Source organism: Heterodontus francisci, unplaced genomic scaffold (assembly GCF_036365525.1).
Source record: "Heterodontus francisci isolate sHetFra1 unplaced genomic scaffold, sHetFra1.hap1 HAP1_SCAFFOLD_222, whole genome shotgun sequence".
NCBI lineage: Eukaryota > Metazoa > Chordata > Chondrichthyes > Heterodontiformes > Heterodontidae > Heterodontus > Heterodontus francisci.
This window is the reverse complement of record NW_027141699.1, coordinates 2,244,468-2,264,024: the sequence shown is the minus strand read 5'-3', so window position 1 is coordinate 2,264,024 and position 19,557 is coordinate 2,244,468.

Here is a 19,557-nt window from a genome sequence, read left to right as displayed (position 1 = left end):
CCGTCTCTGTGTGCCCCCTCTCACTGTGTCCCCTTTCTCTGTGTCCCTTCTCTCTGTGTCCCCTCTCTGTGTCCCCTCTCTCTGTGTCCCCTTTCTCTGTGTCCCCTTTCTCTTTTCCCCTCTCTCTGTGCCCCCTCTCGCAGTGCCCCTCTCGCTGTGCCCCCTCTCTGTGTGCCCCCTCTCTGTGTGCTCCCTCTATCTGTTTGTCGCCTCTCTGTGTGTGCCTCTCTCTCTAGCCCACTCTCTCTCCTTCTCCTTCTCTCTCTTTTTCCCTCTCGCTGTCTCTCTCTCTGACTCTCTCTCTCTCCCTACCTCTGTGTCTCCCCTCTCTCTGTGTGTCCAATCTCTGTGTGCCTCCTCTCTGTGTGTCTCCTCTCTGTGTGCCTCCTTTCTGTGTGACTCCTCTCTGTGTGCCTCCTTTCTGTGTGCCCCCTCTCTGCCTGTCTGCCTCTCTGAGTGTCTGTCACACTGTGCTTCCTGTCCCTCTTTGTGTCGTCCCCTCTTTGTCTCTGTCCCTCTGTTTGTTCTGTCCCTCTGTGTGTTCTGTCCCGCTGTGTGTTCTGTCGCGCTGTGTGTCGCCCCCTCTTTGTCTCTGTCCCTCTGTCTTCTGTCCCTCTCTGCCTTCTGTCCCTCTGTGTCTTCTGTCCCACTGTGCATCTGTCCCTCTGTGTGTTCTGTCCCACTGTTTGCCGCCCCCTCTTTGTCTCTGTCCGACTGTGTGTCTGACCCACGCAAATTTCTGTGTCACTGTGTTTTTGTCCCTCTTTATCTCTGTCTCTCTTTGTCTCAGTCCTTCTGTGTTTTCTGTCCTGTGTTTTCTGTCCCTCTTTGTCTCTGTCCCTCTGTGTTTTCTGTCCCTCTGCGTTTTCTATCCCTTTGTGTTTTCTGTCCCTCTGTGTGTCTGCCATCTGTGTTTCTGTGCCTCTGTGTGCCGCCCCCTCTGTGTGTCTGTCCTTCTGTGTGTCTGTCCCTCTGTGTGGCTCCTCGCAGTGTGGCTCCTCTCTCTATGGCTCCTCTGTGTGCCGGTTCATCTGTGTGTCCACTCTCTCTGAGTCCCCTCTCTGTGTCCTGCCACGCTGTGAGCCCTTCTCTCTGTGTGGGCACCTCTCTCTGTGTGAGCCACTCTCTCTGTGTGAGTCTCTCTCTCTGTGCGAGTGCCTCTCTCTGTGTGTCTCCCTCTCTATTGGTGTGTCTCTTTCTCTCTCCCTCTCTGTCCCCTCCCTCTCTGTCCCCTCCCTCTCTGTCCCTCTATCCCTCTCTCTCTCTATCCCCTCTCTTGCTCTCTGTCCCCTCTCTCTCTCTCTGTCCCCTCTCTGTGTGTGCCCCCTCTCTGTGTCTGTCCCCTCTCTGACTGTGTTCCCTCTCTGAGTGTTTCCTCTGTCTCTGTGTGTGTGTGTGTCTCTCTCTGTCCCCTCTCTGTGTGTCACCCCTCTCTGTGTGTCCCCCCTCTCTGTGTGTCCACCCTCTCTGAGTGTCCTCCTTCTCTGTTTGTCCCCCTTCACTGTGTGTCCACCTTCTCTCTGTGTCGCCTCTCTGTGTGCCCCCTTTCTCTGTGACCCCTCTGGCTGTACCCCATCTCGATGTGCCGCCTCTCTCTGTGCCGCCTCTCTGTTCTTGTCCCCTCTTTATGTGTGCCTCTCTCGCTGTGTGTGTCTCTCTCTGTCTCTGTCTATCTCTCTCTCTCCCTATCTATCTCTGTCTCCCTGTCTCTCTCAGTCTCCATCTCTCTGTCTCCTTCTCTGTCTCGCTCTCTCTCTCTCCCTCTGTGTCTCCCCTCTCTCGGTATGTCCAATGGCTGTGTGTCCAATCTATGTGTGCCTCCTCTCTGTGTGCCTCCTCTCTGTGTGCCTCCCTCTCTATTTGCGTGTCTCTCCCTCTCTCCCTCTCTGTTCCCTCCCTCAATGTCCCTTCCCTCTCTGTCCCCCTCTCTCTCTATCCACTCTCTGGCTGTGTCCCTCTCTCTCTCTCTCTGTCCCCTCTCTCTCTGTGTTCCCTCTCTCTCTGTATCCCCTCTGTGTGTGTGCCCCCTCTCTGTGTCTGTTCCCTCTCTGATTTGCCCCCTCTCTGTGTGCCCCCTCTGGCTGTGCCCCCTCTCTATGTGCCGCCTCTCTCTGTGCCGCCTCTCTCTGTTTTTCCCCTCTCTGAGTGTGCCTCCCTCTCTCTGTCTCTCTCTCACTCTCTCCCTACCTCTGTGTCTCCCCTCTATCTGTGTGTCCAATCTCTGTGTGTCCAATCTCTGTGTGCCTCCTCTCTGCGTGCCTCCTTTCTCTGTGACTCCTCTCTGTGTGCCTCCTTTCTGTGTGCCACCTCTCTGCCTGTCTGCCTCTCTGCGTGTCTGTCACTCTGCGTTTTCTGTCACACTGTGTTTTCTGTCCCTCTGAGTGTCTGTCCCTCTTTGTGTTCTGTCCCTCGGTGTTTTCTGTCCCTCTGTGTTTTCTGTCCCACTGTGCGTCCGTCCCTCTGTGTGTTCTGTCCCACTGTGTGTTCCGTCCCTCTGTGTGTCTGTCCCTCTGTGTGTCTCCCCATCTTTGTCTTTGTCCGACTGTGTGTCTGTCCCACCCAATTTTCTGTCCAACCGTGTTTCTGTCCCTCTGTGTTTTCTGCCCCTCTGTGTCTCTGTCCCACTTTGGCTCTGTCCCTCCGAGTGTCTGTCCCTCTGTGTCTCTGTTCCTCTGTGTCTTTCTATCTGTGTGCCACCCTTCTTTGTCTCTGTCCCTCTTTGTCTCTGTCCCTCTGTGTGTCTGTCCCTCTTTGTGTCTGTCCTGCTGTTTGTCTGTCCCTCTGTGTCTCTTTCCCTCTGTGTCTCTGTCCCTCTATGTCCCGCACACTCTTTGTCTCTGTCCCACTGTGTTTTCTGTCCCTCTGTGTTTTCTATCCGTCTGTGTCCCGCCCCACTTTGTCTCTGTTCCTTTTTGTCTCTGTCCCTCTGTGTATCTGTCCCTCTATGTTTTCGGTCCCACTGTGTTTTCTGTCCCTCTGTGTTTCTGTCCCTCTGTTTTTTCTGTCCCTCTGTGTTTTCTGTCCCTCTGTGCTTTCTGTCCGTCTGTGTTTTCTGTCCGTTTGTGTACCGCCCCCTCTTTGTCTCTGTTCCTCTTTGTCTCTGTTCCTCTGTGTGTCTGTCCCTCTATGTTTTCTGTCCCTCTGTTTTTTCTGTCACTCTGTGTGTCTGTCCCTCTGTGCTTTCTGTTCGTCTGTGTTTTCTGTCCCTCTGTCTGTCTGTCCCTCTGTGTGTCTCTCCCTCCTTGTCTCTGTCCATCTGTGTGTCTGTCCCTCAGTGTCTCTGTCTCTTTTTGTCTCTATCCCTCTGTGTCTCTGTCCCTCTGTGTATCTGTCTCTCTGTGTGTCTGTCCCTCTGTGTGTCAGCCGCTCTGTGTATCGACACCTCTTTGTCTCTGTCCCTCTGTGTGTTCTGTCCCTCTGTGTGTCACCCCCTCTTTGTCTCTGTACCTCTTTGTGTTGCCCCCTCTTTGTGTCTGCCCCACCGTGTGCCTGTCCCGCTGTGTCTGTCTGTCCCTCAGTGTCTCCGTCCCTCTGTGTCTCTGTTCTTCTGCGTCTCTGTCCCTCTGTGTGTTCTGTCCCTCGGTGTATTCTGTCCCTCTGTGTTTTCAGTCCCACTGTGCGTCTGTCCCATTGTGTGTTCTACCCACTGTGTGTCTGTCCCTCTGTGTGTCTCCCCATCTTTGTCTCTGTCCGACTGTGTGTCTGTCCCACCCAATTTTCTGTCCCACTGTGTTTCTGTCCCACTGTGTTTTATGTCCCTCGTTGTCTCTGTCCCTCTTTGTCTCTGTCCCTCTGAGTCCCTGTCCCTCTGAGTGTCTGTCCCTCTGTGTGTCTTTCCCTCCGTGTTGTTGTCCCTCTGTGTCTCTGTCCCACTGTGTTTTCTTTCCCTCTGTGCTTTCTATCCGTCTGTGTCCCGCCCCACTTTGTCTCTGTTCCTTTTTGTCTCTGTCCCTCTGTGTGTCTGTCCCTCTGCGTGCCACTCCCTCTCTGTCTCTGTCCCACTGTGTTTCTGTCCGGCTGTGTGTCTCTCCTTCTTTGACTCTGTCCCTCTGTGTGTTCTGTCCCTCTGTGTAACTGTCTCTCTGTGTGTCTGTCCCTCTGTGTGACAGCCCCTCTGCGTGTCGCCCCTCTTTGTCTCTGTCCCACTGTGTGCCTGTCCTTCTATGTGTGTCTGCCCCTCTATGTGCCGCCCCCTCTTTGTGTCCGTCCCTCAGTCTCTCTGCCCCTCTGTGCCTCGTTTCTTCTGTGTGTCTGTCCCTCGCTTGTGCCTCTCCCCCTTTGTGTCTGTCCCTCTGAGTGTCTGTCCTTCTGTGTGCTCTGTCCCTCGGTGTGTTCTGTCCCTCTGTGTTTTCTGTCCCACTGTGCGTCTGTGCCTCTGTGTGTTCTATCCCACTGTGTATTCTGTCCCTCTATGTGTCTGTCCCTCTGTGTGTCTCCCCATCTTTGTCTCTGTCCGACTGTGTGTCTGTCCCACCCAATTTTCTGTGCCACAGTGTTTCTGTCCCACTGTGTTTTCTGTCCTCCTGTATATCTGTCCCTCTTTGTCTCTGTCCCTCTGAGTTTCTGTCCCTCTGAGTGTCTGTCCCTCTGTGTCTCTGTTCTTCTGTGTTTCTGTCCCACTGTTTGCCTCTCCCCCTTTGTGTCTGTCCCTCCGTGTGTCTGTCCTTCTCTGTGCTCTGTCCCTCGGTGTGTTCTGTCCCTCGGTGTTTTCTGTCCCACTGTGCATCTGTGTCTCTGTGTGTTCTGTCCCACTGTGTGTTCTGTCCCTCTGTGTGACTGTCCCTCTGTGTGTCTCCCCATCTTTGTCTCTGTCCGACTGTGTGTCTGTCTCACCCTATTTTCTGTCCCACTGTGTTTCTGTCCCACTGTGTTTTCTGTCCTTCTGTGTCTCTGCCCCTCTTTGTCTCTGTCCCTCAGAGTTTGTGTCCCTCTGTTTGTCTGTCCCTCTGTGTTTTTGTCCCTCTGTGTCCCTGTCCCTTGTGTCTTTGTCCACTTTGTTTTCTGTCGCACTGTTTTTCTTTCTATCTGTGTGCCACCCCTCTGTGTGTCTGTCCCTCTTTGTCTCTTTCCCACAGTGTTTTATGTCCATCTGTGTTTTCTATCCGTCTTTGTCCCGCCCCACTTTGTCTCTGTTCCTTTTTGTCTCTCTCCCTAGATGTGTCTGCCCCTCTATGTTATCTGTCCCACTGTGTTCTCTGTCCCTCTGTGTTTCAGTCCCTCTGTGTGTTCTGTCCCTCTGTGTTTTCTGTCCCTATGTGTGTCTGTCACTCTGTGCTTTCTGTCCGTCTGTGTTTTCTTTCCCTCTGTGTGTCTGTCCCTCTGTGTGCCTCTCCTTCTTTGTCTCTGTCGCTCTGTGTGTCTGTCCCTCTGTGTGTCTATCCCTCTTTGACTCTGTCCCTCTGTGTGTTCTGTCCCTTTGTGTGACTGCCCCTCTGTTTGTCACCCCCTTTTAGTCTTTGTCCCACTGTGTGCCTGTCCCGCTGTGTGTGTCTGTCCTTCTGTGTGCCACCCCTCTTTATTTCTGTCCCACAGTGTATCTGTCCCTCTGTGTCCCTGTTCATCAGTGTGTCTGTCCCTCTGTGTGCCGCTCCCCCTTTGTGTCTGTCCCTCTGTGTGTCTGTCCCTCTGTGTGTTCTGTCCCTCTGTGTGTCTGTCCCTCTCTGTTTGCTGTCCCATTGTGTGCCTGCCCCTCTGTGTGTCTGTCCCTCTGTGTTTTCTGTCCCTCTGTGCTTTCTGTTCCTCAGTGTTTTCTGTCTCTCTGTGTGTTTTCTGTCCCGCTGTGTTTCTGTCCCTCTGTGTGTTCTGTCCCTCTGTGTTTTCTGTCCCTCTGTGTGTCTGCCCCTCTGTGCTATCTGTCCGTCTGTGTTTTCTTTCCCTCTGTGTGTCTGTCCCTCTGTGTGCCTCTCCCTCTTTGTCTCTGTACCATTGTGTGGCTGTCCCTCTGTGTGTCAATCCCTCTTTGACTCTGTCCCACTGTGTGTTCTGTCGCTCTTTGTAACTGTCTCTCTATGTGTCTGTCCCTCTGTGTGACTGCACCTCTGTGTTTCTGCCCCTCTTTGTCTCTGCACCTCTGTGTGTCGCCCCCTCTTTGTCTCTGTCCCACGGTGTGCCTGTCCCGCTGTGTGTGCCTGTCCCTCTGTGTGCCGCCCACTCTTTGTGTCTGTCCTTCAGTGTCTCTGCAGCTTTGTGTCTCTGTTCTTCTGTGTGTCTATCCCTCTGTGTGCCTCTCCCCCTTTGTGTCTGTCCCTCGGTGTGTTTGTCCCTCTGTGTTTCCTGTCCACTGTCCGACTGTCCCTCTGAGTGTTCTGCCCACTATCTGTTCTGTCCCTCTGTGTGTCTGTCCCTCTGTGTGTCTCCCCATCTTTGTCTCTGTCCGACGGTGTGTCTGTCCCACCCAATTTTCTGTACCTCTGAATGTCTGTCCCTCTGTGTGTCTACCCCTCTGTGTCTCTGTCCCTCTGTGTCTTTGTCCACTTTGTTTTCTGCCCCACTGTTTTTCTTTCTATCTGTGTGCCACCCCTCTTTGTCTCTGTTCCTCTTTGTCTCTGTCCCCCTGTTTGTCTGTCCCTCTGTATGTCTGTCCTTCTAGAATTAGAATTAGAATTAGAACATTACAGCGCAGTACAGGCCCTTCGGCCCTCGATGTTGCGCCGACCTGTGAAACCATCTGACATACACTATTCCATTTTCATCCATATATCTATCCAATGACCACTTACATGCCCTTGAAGTTGGCGAATCTACTACTGCTGCAGGCAGGGCGTTCCACGCCCTTACTACTCTCTGAGTAAAGAAACTACCTCTCACATCTGTCCTATATCTATCACCCCTCAACTTGAAGCTATGTCCCCTCGTGTTTGCCATCACCATCCGAGGAAAAAGACGATCACTATCCACCATATCTAACCCTCTGATTATCGTATATGTCTCTATTAAGTCACCTCTCCTCCTCCTTCTCTCCAACGAAAACAACCTCAAGTCCCTCAGCCTTTCCTCGTAAGACATTCCCTCTATACCAGGCAACATCCTAGTAAATCTCCTCTGCAACCTTTCCATAGCTTCCACATCCTTCCGATAATGTGGTGACCAGAACTGCACGCAATACTCCAGGTGCGGTCTCACCAGAGTTTTGTACAGCTGCAGCATGACCTCGTGGCTCCGAAACTCGATCCCCCTACTAATAAAAGCTAACACACCATATGCCTTCTTAACAGCCCTATTAACCTGGTTAGCAACCTTCAGGGATTTATGCACCTGGACACCAAGATCTCTCTGTTCATCTACACTACCAAGAATCTTCCCATTAGCCCAGTACTCTGCATTCCTGTTACTCCTTCCAAAGTGAATCACCTCACACTTTTCCGCATTAAACTCCATTTGCCATCTCTCATCCCAGCTCTGCAGCCTATCTATGTCCCTCTGTACCCTACAACACCCTTCGACACTATCCACAACTCCACCGACCTTAGTGGCATCTGCAAATTTACTAACCCACCCTTCTACACCCTCTTCCAGGTCATTTATAAAAATGACAAACAGCAGTGGCCCCAAAACAGATCCTTGCGGTACACCACTAGTAACTAAACTCCAGGATGAACATTTGCCATCAACCACCACCCTCTGTCTTCTTTCAGCTAGCCAATTTCTGACCCAATGCTCTAAATCACCTTCAACCCCATACTTCCGTATTTTCTGCAATAGCCTACCGTGGGGAACCTTATCAAACGCCTTACTGAAATCCATATACACCACATCCACTGCTTTACCCTCATCCACCTGTTTGGTCACCTTCTCGACAAACTCAATAAGGTTTGTGAGGCAAGACCTACCCGTCACAAAACCGTGCTGACTATCTCTAATGAACTTATTATTTTCAAGATGATTATAAATCCTGTCTCTTATAACCTTTTCCAACATTTTACCCACAACCGAAGTAAGGCTCACAGGTTTATAATTACCAGGGCTGTCTCTACTCCCCTTCTTGAACAAGGGGTCAACATTTGCTATCCTCCAGTCTTCCAGCACTATACCGGTCGACAATGACGACATAAAGATCAAGGACAAAGGCTCTGCAATCTCCTCCCTAGCTTCCCATAGAATCCTAGGATAAATCCCATCTGGCCCAGGGGACTTATCTATTTTCACACTTTCCAAAATTGCTAACACCTCCTCCTTGTGAACCTCAATCCCATCTAGCCTAGTAGCCTGAATCTCAGTATTCTCGACAACATTTTCTTTCTCTACTGTAAATACTGACGCAAAATATTCATTTAACACTTCCCCTATCTCCTCTGATTCCACACACAACTTCCCACTACTATCCTTGATTGGCCGTAATCTAACTCTAGTCATTCTTTTATTCCTGACATACCTATAGAAAGCCTCAGGGTTTTCCCTGATCCTTTCCACCAATGACTTCTCGTGTCCTCTCCTTGCTCTTCTTAGCTCTCCCTTTAGATCCTTCCTGGCTAGCTTGTAGCTCTCAAGCGCACTAACTGAGCCTTCACGTCTCATCCTAACATAAGCCACCTTCTTCCTCTTGACAAGCGCTTCAACTTCTTTAGTAAACCACGGCTCCCTCGCACGACAACTTCCTCCCTGCGTCACAGGTACATACTTATCAAGGACACACTGTAGCTGCTCCTTGAATAAGCTCCACATTTCGATTGTTCCCATCCCCTGCAGTTTCCTTCCCCATCCTACGCATCCTAAATCTTGCCTAATCGCATCATAATTTCCTTTCCCCAGCTATAATTCTTACCCTGCGGTATATACCTGTCCCTGCCCATCGCTAAGGTAAACCTAACCGAATTGTGATCACTATCACCAAAATGCTCACCTACATCCAAATCTAACACCTGGCCGTGTTCATTTACCCAGTACCAAATCCAATGTGGCATCGCCCCTGGTTGGCCTATCCACATACTGTGTCAGAAAACCCTCCTGCACACACTGGACAAAAACAGACCCATCTGAAGTACTCGAACTATAGTATTTCCAGTCGATATTTGGAAAGTTAAAGTCCCCCATAACAACTACCCTGTTACTCTCGCCCCTGTCGAGAATCATCTTCGCTATCCTTTCCTCTACATCTCTGGAACTATTTGGAGGTCTATAAAAGACTCCCAACAGTGTAACCTCACCTCTCCTGCTTCTAACCTCGGCCCATACTACCTCAGTAGACGAGTCCTCAAACGTCCTTTCTGTCGCTGTAATACTCTCCTTGATTAACAATGCCACCCCGCCCCCCCACCTCTTTTACCATCTTCTCTGTTCTTACTGAAACATCTAAATCCCGGAATCTGCAACATCCATTCCTGCCCCTGCTCTACCCATGTCTCCGAAATGGCCACTGCATCGAGATCCCAGGTACCAACCCATGCTGCAAGCTCACCCACCTTATTCTGGATGCTCCTGGCGTTGAAATAGACACACTTTAAACCAGGTTCTTGCTTGCCAGTGCCCTCTTGCGTCCTTGTAACCATATCCCTGACCTCACTGCTCTCAACATCCTGTACACTGGCACTACAATTTAGGTTCCCATTCCCCTGCTGAATTAGTTTAAACCCCCACGAAGAGCACTAGCAAACCTCCCCCCCAGGATATTGGTACCCCTCTGGTTCAGGTGAAGACCATCCTGTTTGTAGATGTCCCACCTACCCCAGAAAGAGCCCCAATTATCCAGGAAACCAAAACCCTCCCTCCTGCACCATTCCTGCAGCCACGTATTCAACTCCTCTCTCTCCCTGTTCCTCGCTTCGCTATCACGTGGCACGGGCAACAACCCAGAGATAACAACTCTGTTTGTTCTCGCTCTAAGCTTCCACCCTAGCTCCCTGAATTTCTGTCTTAAATCCCCATCTCTCTTCCCACCTATGTCGTTGGTGCCTATGTGGACCACGACGGGGCTGCTCCCCCTCCCCCTTAAGGATCCCAAAAACACGATCCGAGACATCACGAACCCTGGCACCTGGGAGGCAACATACCCAACCGTGAGTCTCTCTCGTTCCCACAGAACCTCTTATCTGTTCCCCTAACTATGGAGTCCCCAATGACTAATGTTCTGCTCCTCTTCCCCCTTCCCTTCTGAGCAACAGGGACAGACTCTGTGCCAGATACCTGTACCCCATTGCTTACCCCTGGTAAGTCGTCCCCCGCAACAGTATCCAAAACGGTATACCTGTTGTTGAGGGAAACGGCCACAGGGGATCCCTGCACTGCCTGCTGGTTCCCTCTCCTTCCCCTGACGGTAACCCATCTACCTACTTCTTTTACCTGAGGTGTGACTACCTCCCCATAACTCCTCTCAATAACCTCCTCCGCCTCCCGAATGATCCGAAGTTCATCCAGCTCCAGCTCCAGTTCCCTAACGCGGTTCTCGAGGAGCTGGAGTTGGGTGCACTTCCCACAGATGCAGTCAGCAGGGACACTCTTGGCGACCCTTACCTCCCACATTCTGCAGGAGGAACATACAACTGCCTTAACCTCCATTCCCACTATTCCAAATTCCCAACAAATCTACTGAAAAACCAAAAACAAAAAGTCAAAACTTGTTAGGTTAGCAATCCAACGGACAGAACTTCTTTAATAAAAAGCTTACCTTATCAACACACCAGAGTCCTTTTTTTGGTTAGAGGAGGAGGGTGGGTGCGAGACACTCACTACACGTGTAGTGTCTCGGGTACAGCCACCACCCAAATATATACTTTTTACTTACCCAGCAGTCCCCTGGTCCTCCGAAAACAAAAGGGAATTCACTTTTGAACTTACACAGAAATTGACTTCACAGCTGTAAGCCCGCTCACGCACCTCCGTTGCTATCAAAGCTGCAGTCACCAAAACTGTCCACCTGTGTCTCTGTTCCTCTGTTTCTCTGTCCCTCTATGTCCCGCACACTCTTTGTCTCTGTCCCACAGTGTGTTCTGTCCCTCTGTGTTTTCTATCCATCTGTGTCCCACCCCACTTTGTCTCTGCTCCTTCTTGTCTCTTTTCCTCTGTGTGGCTGTCCCTCTATGTTTTCTGTCCCACTGTGTTTTCTGTACCCCTGTGTTTCTGTCCCTCTGTGTGTTCTGTCCCTCTTTGTTTTCTGTCCCACTGTGTGTCTGTGGCTCTGTGCTTTCTGTCCGTCTGTGTTTTCTTTCCCTCTGTGTGTCTGTCCCTCTGTGTGCCTCTCCTTCTTTGTCTCTGTCCCTCTGTGTGTCTGTCCCTCTGTGTGTCTATCTCTCTTTGACTCTGTCCCTCTGTGTGTTCTGTCCCTCTATGTAACTGTCTCTGTGTGTGTCTGTCCCTCTGTGTGACTGCCCCTCTGTGTGTCACCCTCTTTTTGTCTCTGTCTCTCTGTGTGTCTGTTCCTCTGTGTGACTGCCCCTCTGTGTATCACCCCCTCTTTGTCTCTGTACCTCTGTGTGTCGCCCGCTCTTTGTCTCTGTCCCACTGTATGTCTGTCCCGCTGTGTGTGTCTGTCCCTCTGTGTGCCGCCCCCTCTTTGTGTCTGTCCCACTGTGTCTCTGTCCCTCTGTGTCTCTATTCTTCTGTGTGTCTGTCCCTCTGTGTGCCGCTCCCCCTTTGTGTCTGTCCCTCTGTGTCTCTGTCCCTCTGTGTGTTCTGTCCCTCTGTGTGTTCTGTCACTCTCTGTTTTCTGTCACTTTGTGTGCCTGTCGCTCTGTGCGTCTGTCCCTCTGTGTGCCCCCTCTCTGTGTGGCCCCTCTCTGTGAGTCCCCTCTCTGTGTGTCGCCACACTGTGAGCCCTTCTCTCTGTGTGAGCACCTCTCTCTTTGTGTGCCCCTCTCTCTGTGAGTGCCTCTCTCGGTGTGTCTCCCTCTCTATTTTCCTGTCTCTCCCTCGCTGTTCCCTCCCTCTCTGTCCCCTCCCTCTCTGTCACTCTCTCTCTATCCACTCTCTCTCTGTGACCCCTCTCTCCATCTCTGTCCCTCTCTCTCTGTGTCCCCCCTCTGTGTGTGTCCCCTCTCTATGTGTGTCACCTCTCTGTGTCTGTTCCCTCTCTTATATTGCCCCCTCTCTGTGTGCCCCCTCTGGCCGTGCCCCCTCTCTATGTGCCGCCTCTCTCTGTGCCGCCTCTCTCTGTGCCGCCTCTGTGTGTGTGTGCCTCCCTCTCTCTGTTTCTATCTCTGTCTCTCTCTCTCTCCCTACCTCTGCGTCTCCCCTCTCTCCGTGTGTCTAATCTCTCTGTCCAATCTCTGTGTGCATCATTTCTGTGTGCCTCCTCTCTGCGTCTCTGTCTCTCTGCATGTCTGTCACACTGTGTTTTCTGTCACGCAGTGTTTTGTGTCCCTCTGTGTGTCTGTCCCTCTGTGTGTTTTGTCCCTCGGTGTGTTCTGTCCCTCTGTGTTTTCTGTCCCACTATGCGTCTGTCCCTCCATGTGTTCTGTCCCACTGTGTGTTCTGTCCCTCTGTGTATCTGTCCCTCTGTGTGTCACCCCACCTTTGTCTCTGTCCGACTGTGTGTCTGTCCCACCCAATTTTCTTTCCCACTGTGTTTCTTTCCCACTGTGTTTTCTGTCCCTCTGTGTCTCTGTCCATCATTGTCTCTGTCCCTCTGTGTGTCTGCCCCTCTGTGTGTGTGTCCCTCTGTTTGTCTCTCGCTCTGTGTCTCTGTACCTCTATGTCTTTGTCCACTTTGTTTTCTGTCCCACTGTATTTCTTTCCATCTGCGTGCCACCCCTCTTTGTCTCTGTCCCTCTTTGTGTCCGTCCCTCTGTATCTCTGTCCCTCTGTGTCCCCTCTCAAAGAACAAAGAACAAAGAAAATTACAGCACAGGAACAGACCCTTCGCCCCTCCAAGCCTGCGCCGATCCAGATTCTCTATCTAAACATGTCGCCTATTTTCTAAGGGTCTGTATCTCTTTTCTTCCTGCCCATTCATGTATCTGTCTAGATACATCTTAAAAGACCCTATCGTGCACGTGTCTACCACCTCCGCTGGCAACGCGTTCCAGGCACCCACCACCCTCTGCGTAAAGAACTTTCCACGCATATCCCCCCTAAACTTTTCCCCTCCCTCTGCGTGTTCTGTTCCTCTGTGTTTTCTGTCCCTCTGTGTGTTTTGTTCCTCTGTGTTTCCTGTCCCTCTGTGTGTCTGTCCCTAGGTGTGTCGCCCCTCTTTGTCTCTGTCCGTATGTGTTTTCGTCCGCCTGTGATTTCTGTCCTTCTGTGTGTTCTGTACCTCTGTGTTTTCTGTTCCGCTGTATTTTCTGTGCCCTTTATCCCAATCCCTCTGTGTGTCTGTCCCTCTGTGTTTTCTGTCCCTATGTGTTTTCTGTCCCTCTTTATCTCTGTCCATCTTTGTCTCTGTCCCTCTGTGTTTTCTGTCCCTCTGTGTGCTGCCATCTGTGTATCTGCCCTCTGTATGTTCTTCCTCCAGTGCGTCTGTCCCTCTCTGTGTCTGTCCCTTGGTGTGTCTGTCCCTCTGTGTGACTCCCGTCTGTGTGGCTCCTCTCTCTGTGGCTCCTCTGTGTGCCGGCTCATCTGTGTGTCCCCTCAATGTGACTCCCTTCTCTGTGAGTCCCCTCTCTGAGTGTCGCCACACTGCGAGCTCCTCTCTCTGAGTGAGCCCCTCTCTCTGTGTATCTTCTTCTCTGTGTGTCTCCCTCTATCTTTGCATTCCTCTCCCTCTCTCCCTCTCTGTCCCCTCCCTCTCTGTCCCCTCCTTCTCTGACCCCTCCCTCTCTGTCCTCTCTCTCTGTGTCCCCTCTCTGTTGCCCCTCTCTATGTGCACCCTCTCCCTGTGCCCCCTCTCGCTGTGCCCCCTCTCTCTGTGCTGCCTCAGTCTGTGCCGCCTCTCTGTGTTTGTCACCTCTCAGTATGTGCCTCTCTCTGTCTGTCTCCCTGTCTCTGTCTCTGTCTCTGTCTCCCTCTCTCGCTGCCTCCCCCTCTCTCTCTGTCTCCCTCTCTCTGTCTCTCTCTCTGTCTCTCTCTCTCTTCCTACTTCTGTGTCAACCCTCTCTCTGTGTGCATCCTGTCTGTGTGCCTCCTCTCTGTTTACCTCCTTTCTGTGTGTTTCTTCTCTTTGCGTATCCTTTCTTTGTGCCTCCTCACTGCGTGTCTGCCTCTCTGCGTGTGTATCTCTCTGCGTGTCTGTCCGACCGTGTGTCTGTCCCACCCAATTTTCTGTCCCACTGTGTTTCTGTCCCACTCTGTTTTCTGCACCTCTGTGCCTCTGTCCCTCTTTGTCTCAGTCCCTCTGTGTGTTTGTCCATCTGAGTGTCTGTCCCTCTGTTTGTCTCTCCCTCTGTGTCTCTGTCCCTCTGTGTCTTTGTCCACTGTGTTTTCTGTCCCACTGTGTTTCTTTCCATCTGTGTGCCACCCCTCTTTGTCTCTGTCCCTCTTTGTGTCCGTCCCTCTGTATCTCTGTCCCTCTGTGTGTTCTGTCCCTCTGTGTTTTCTGTCCCTCTGTGTGTTATGTTCCTCTGTGTTTCCTGTCCCTCTGTGTGTCTGCCACTCTGTGTGCCGCCCCGTCTTTGTGTCTGTCCGTCTGTGTCTCTGTCCCTCTGTGTGTTCTGTCCCTCTGTGTGTTTTGTCCCTCTCTGTTTTCTGCCCCTCTGTGTGTTCTGTTCTCTGTGTGTTCTGTTCCTCTGTGTTTTCTGACCCTCTGTGTGTCTGTTCTCTGTGTGCCCCCCTCTATGTCTCTGTCCTTCTGTGTGTTCTGTCCCCCTGTGTTTTCTGTCCCTTTTATTTCTGTCCTTCTTTGTCTCTGTCCCTCTGTGTTTTCTGTCTTTCTGTGTTTTCTGTCCAACTGTGTGCTGCCCTCTGTGTGTCTGCCCTCTGTATGTCTGTCCTCCAATGTGTCTGTCACTCTGTGTGTCTCCCCATTTTTGTCTCTGTCCGACTGTGTGTCTGTCCCACCCAATCTTCTGTCTCAATGTGTTTCTGTCCCACTGTGTTTTCTGTCCCTCTGTGTCTCTGTCCCTCTTTGTCTCTGTCCCTCTGTGTGTTTGTCCATCTGAGTGTCTGTCCCTCTGTTTGTCTCTCCCTCTGTGTCTCTGTCCCTCTGTGGCTTTGTCCACTGTGTTTTCTCTCCCACTGTGTTTCTTTCCATCTGTGTGCCACCCCTCTTTGTCTCTGTCCCTCTTTGTGTCCGTCCCTCTGTATCTCTGTCCCTCTGTGTGTTCTGTCCCTCTGTGTTTTCTGTCCCTCTGTGTGTTATGTTCCTCTGTGTTTCCTGTCCCTCTGTGTGTCTGCCACTCTGTGTGCCGCCCCGTCTTTGTGTCTGTCCGTCTGTGTCTCTGTCCCTCTGTGTGTTCTGTCCCTCTGTGTGTTCTGTCCCTCTCTGTTTTCTGCCCCTCTGTGTGTTCTGTTCTCTGTGTGTTCTGTTCCTCTGTGTTTTCTGTCCCTCTGTGTGTCTGTCCCTCTGTGTGCCCCCCCTCTATGTCTCTGTCCTTCTGTGTGTTCTGTCCCCCTGTGTTTTCTGTCCCTTTTATTTCTGTCCTTCTTTGTCTCTGTCCCTCTGTGTTTTCTGTCTTTCTGTGTTTTCTGTCCAACTGTGTGCTGCCCTCTGTGTGTCTGCCCTCTGTATGTCTGTCCTCCAATGTGTCTGTCACTCTGTGTGTCTCCCCATTTTTGTCTCTGTCCGACTGTGTGTCTGTCCCACCCAATCTTCTGTCTCAATGTGTTTCTGTCCCACTGTGTTTTCTGTCCCTCTGTGTCTCTGTCCCTCTTTGTCTCTGTCCCTCTGAGTGTCTGTCCGTCTGAGTATCTGTCCCTCTGTCTCTCTCTCCCTCTGTATCTCTGTCCCTCTGTGTCTTTATCCATTGTGTTTTATGTCCCACTGTGTTTCTTTCCATCTGCGTGCCAGCCCTCTTTGTCTCTGTCCCTCTTTGAGTCTGTCCCTCTGTGTCTCTGTCCCTCTATGTGTTCTGTCGCTCTGTATGTTCTGTCGCTCTGTGTTTTCTGTCCCTCTGTGTGTTCTGTTCCTCTGTGTTCCCTGTCCCTCTGTGTGTCTGTCCCTAGGTGTGTCGCCCCTCTTTGTCTCTGTCCCTCTGTATGTTCTGTCCCCCTGTGTTTTCTGTCCCTCTGTCTGTTCTGTACCTCTGCATTTTCTGTTCCCCTGTGTTTTCTGTGCCCCTTTATCGCAATCCATTTGTGTATCTGTCACTCTGAGTGTCTCTCCCTCTGTGTTTTCTGTCCCTATGTGTTTTCTGTCCCACTTTATCTCTGTCCCTCTTTGTCTCTGTCCCTCTGTGTTTTCTGTCTTTCTGTGTTTTCTGTCCCTCTGTGTGCTGCCCTCTGTGTGTCAGCCCTCTGTGTGTCTGTCCTCCAGTGTGTCTGTCCATCTTTGTGTCTGTACCTTTGTGTTTCTGTCCCTCTGTGTCTGTCTCTGTGTGTGGCTCCTCTCTCTGTGGCTCCTCTGTGTGCCGGCTCATCTGTGTGTCCCCTCTCTGCGAGTCCCCTCTCTGTGAGTCCCCTCTCTGTGTGCCGCCACACTGCGAGCTCCTCTCTCTGAGTGAGCCCCTCTCTCAGTGTATCTTCTTCTCTCTGTGTGTCTCCCTCTCTCTTTGCATTTCTCTCCCTCTCTCCCTCTCTGTCCCCTCCCTCTCTGTCCCCTCCCTCTCTGACCCCTCTCTCTCTTTCCTCTCTCTCTGTCCCCTCTCTCTGTGCCCCCTCTCTCTGTGTCCCCTCTCTGTTGCCCCCTCTCGCTATGCACCCTCTCGCTGTGCCCCCTCTCGCTGTGCCCCCTCTCTCTGTGCCGCCTCAGTCTGTGCCGCCTCTCTGTGTTTGTCACCTCTCAGTGTGTGCCTCTCTCTCTCTGTCTCTCTGTCTCTGTCTCTGTCTCTGTCTCCCTCTCTCGCTGTCTCCCTCTCTCTCTCCGTCTCCCTCTCTCTGTCTCTCTGTCTCTCTCTCTCTCCCTACCTCTGTGTCAACCCTCTCTCTGTGTGCCTCCTCTCTGTGTACCTCCTTTCTGTGTGATTCTTCTCTCTGTGCCTCCTTTCTGTGTGTCTCCTCTCTGCGTGTCTGTCTCTCTGCGTGTCTATCTCTCTGCGTGTCTGTCCCTCTGTGTGCCACCCCCTCTTTGTACCTGTCCCTCTGTGTGGTCTGTCCCGCTGTGCCTGTCCCTCTGTGCGTCTGTCCCTCTGTGCGTCTTTCCCTCTGTGTGTCTGTCCCTCGGTATGTCGCCCCCTCTTTGTCTCTCGCCCAATGTGTCTCTGTCACCCTGTGTTTCTCTTCCCTCTGTGCGTCTGTCCCTCTATGTGCCAGTCCCTCTGTGTGTCACCCCCTCTTTGTCTGTGTCCCTCTGTGTGTCTGTTCCACTGTGTTTTTTGTCCCTCTGTGTGTCAGTCCCTCTATGTGCCGCCCCATCTTTGTCTCTGTTCCTCTGTGTGTTTTGTCCCTCTGTGTGTTCTGTCCCTCTGTGTTATCTGTCCCAGTGTATGTCTGTCCCTCTGTTAATCTGTCTCTCTGTATGTCTGTCCCTCTGTGTGTCGTCCCCTCTGTGTGTCACCCCCGCTATGCGTCGCCCCCGCTTTGTCTCTGCCCCACTGTGCGTCTGTCGCACACAGTTTTCTGTCCCACTGTGTTTCTGTCCCATTGTGTTTTCTGTCCCTCTGTTTCTTTGTGCCTCTTTGTTTCTGTTCCTCTGTGTGTCGCCCCCTCGTTGTCTCTGTCCCTCGGTGTGCCTGTCCCTCAGTGTGTCTGTCCCTCTGTGTTTCCTGTCCCTCTGTGTTTTCTGTCTCTCTGTGTGTTTCTGTCCCTTTGTGTGCTGTCCCTCTGTGCGTCAGTAACTCTGTGTGTCGGCCTCTCTTTGTCGCTGTCCCACTGTGTGTCTGTCCATCTGTGTGCCTGTCCAACTGTGTCTCTGTCCCTCTGTGTCCCGCACACTCTTTGTCGCTGTCCCTCTGTTTGTCTGTCCCTCTATGTTTCCTGTCCCTCTGTGTTTTCTGTCCCGATGTGTGTTCTGTCCCTCTGTTTTTTCTGTCCCTCTGTGTGTCTGTCCCTCTGTGCTTTCTGTCCCTCTTTGTCTCTGCCCCTCTGTGTCTGTGTCCCTCTATATCTCTGTCCCTCTTTGTCTCTTTCCGTCTCTGTCTCTGTCCCAATGTGTTCTTTGTTCCTCTGTGTTTTGTGTCCCTCTGTGTGTCTGTCACTCTGTGTGCCTCGCCCGCTTTGTCTCTGCCCCACTGTGTCTCTGTCCCTCTGCGTCTCTGTGTGTCTGCCCCTCTTTGTCTCTGTCCCTCTGGGTTATCTGTCCCTCTGTGTTTCCTGTCCCTCTGTGTTTTCTGTCTCTCTATGTGTTTCTGTCCCTCTGTGTGTCTGTCCCTCTGTGCGTCAGTCGCTCTGTGTGTCGACCTCTCTTTGTCGCTGTACCACTGTTTGTCTGTCCATCTGTATGTCGCCCCCTCTTTGTCTCTGTCCCTCTGTGTGTCTGTCCCTCTGTGTGTCGACCTCTCTTTGTCGCTGTCCCACTGTGTGCCTGTCCATCTGTGTGTCGCCCCCTCTTTGTCTCAGTCCCTCTGTGTGACTGTCCATCTGTGTGTCGACCCCTCTTTATCTCTGTCCCTCTGGGTTTTCTGTCCCTCTGCGTTTTCTGTCCCCCTGTGAGTCTATCCCTGTGTCGTTTCTGTTTCTCTGTGTGTCTGTCCATCTGTGTGTCTGTCCCTCATTGTGCAGCCTTTCATTGCCTCTGTCCCCCTTTGTCTCTGTCCCTCTGTGTCCTGCAAACTCTTTGCCTCTGCCCCTCTGTGTGTCTGTCCCTCTGTGTGCCTCCCCTTCATTGTCTCTGTATCTCTGTGTCTCTGTCTCTCTGTGTCTCGGTCCCTCTGTCTCTCGGTCCCTCTGTGTGTCTGTCGCTCTGTGTTTCTGTCCCTCTGTGTGTCAGTCCCTCTATGTGGCGCCCCCTCTTTGTCTCAGTCCCTCAGTGTGTTTTGTCCCTCTGTGTTTTCCGTCCCTCTGTGTGTCTGTCCCTCTGTGTGTTTTCTGTCGCTCTTTGTGTCGGTCTACTGCGTGCCTGTCCCTCTCTGTCTCTGTCCATCTTTATCTCTGTCCCTCTTTGTCTCTGTCCGTCTGTGTCTCTGTCGCACTGTGTTTTTGTCCCTCTGAGTTTTCTGTCCCTCTGTCTGTCTGTCCCTCTGTGTCCCTGTGCCTCTGTGTCCCGCACACTCTTTGCCTCTGTCCCACTGTGTTTTCTGTCCCTCTGTGTTTTCCATCCGGCAGTGTACCGCTCCCTCTTTGTCTCCGTTCCTCTGTGTCCCTGTTCCTCTTTGCCTCTGTCCCTCTGTGTGTCTGTCCCTCTATGTTTTCTGTCCCTCTGTGTTTTCAGTCCCTATGTGTGTTCTGTCCTTCTGTTTTGTCCGTCCCTCTGCGCTTTCTGTCCGTCTCTGTTTTCTGTCCCTCTGTGTGTCTGTCCCTCTGTGTGTTCTGTCCCTCTGAGTGTTCTGTAACTATTTGCATCTGTCCATCAGTGTGCCCGTCCCTCTGTGTGTCGCCCCCACTTTGTCTCTGTCCCTCTGTGTGTTCTGTCCCTCTGGGTTTTCTGTCACTCTGCGTGTCTGTCCCTCTATGTGTTCTGTCCCTATGCGCGTCTGTACCTCTGTGTGTCTGTCCCTCTGT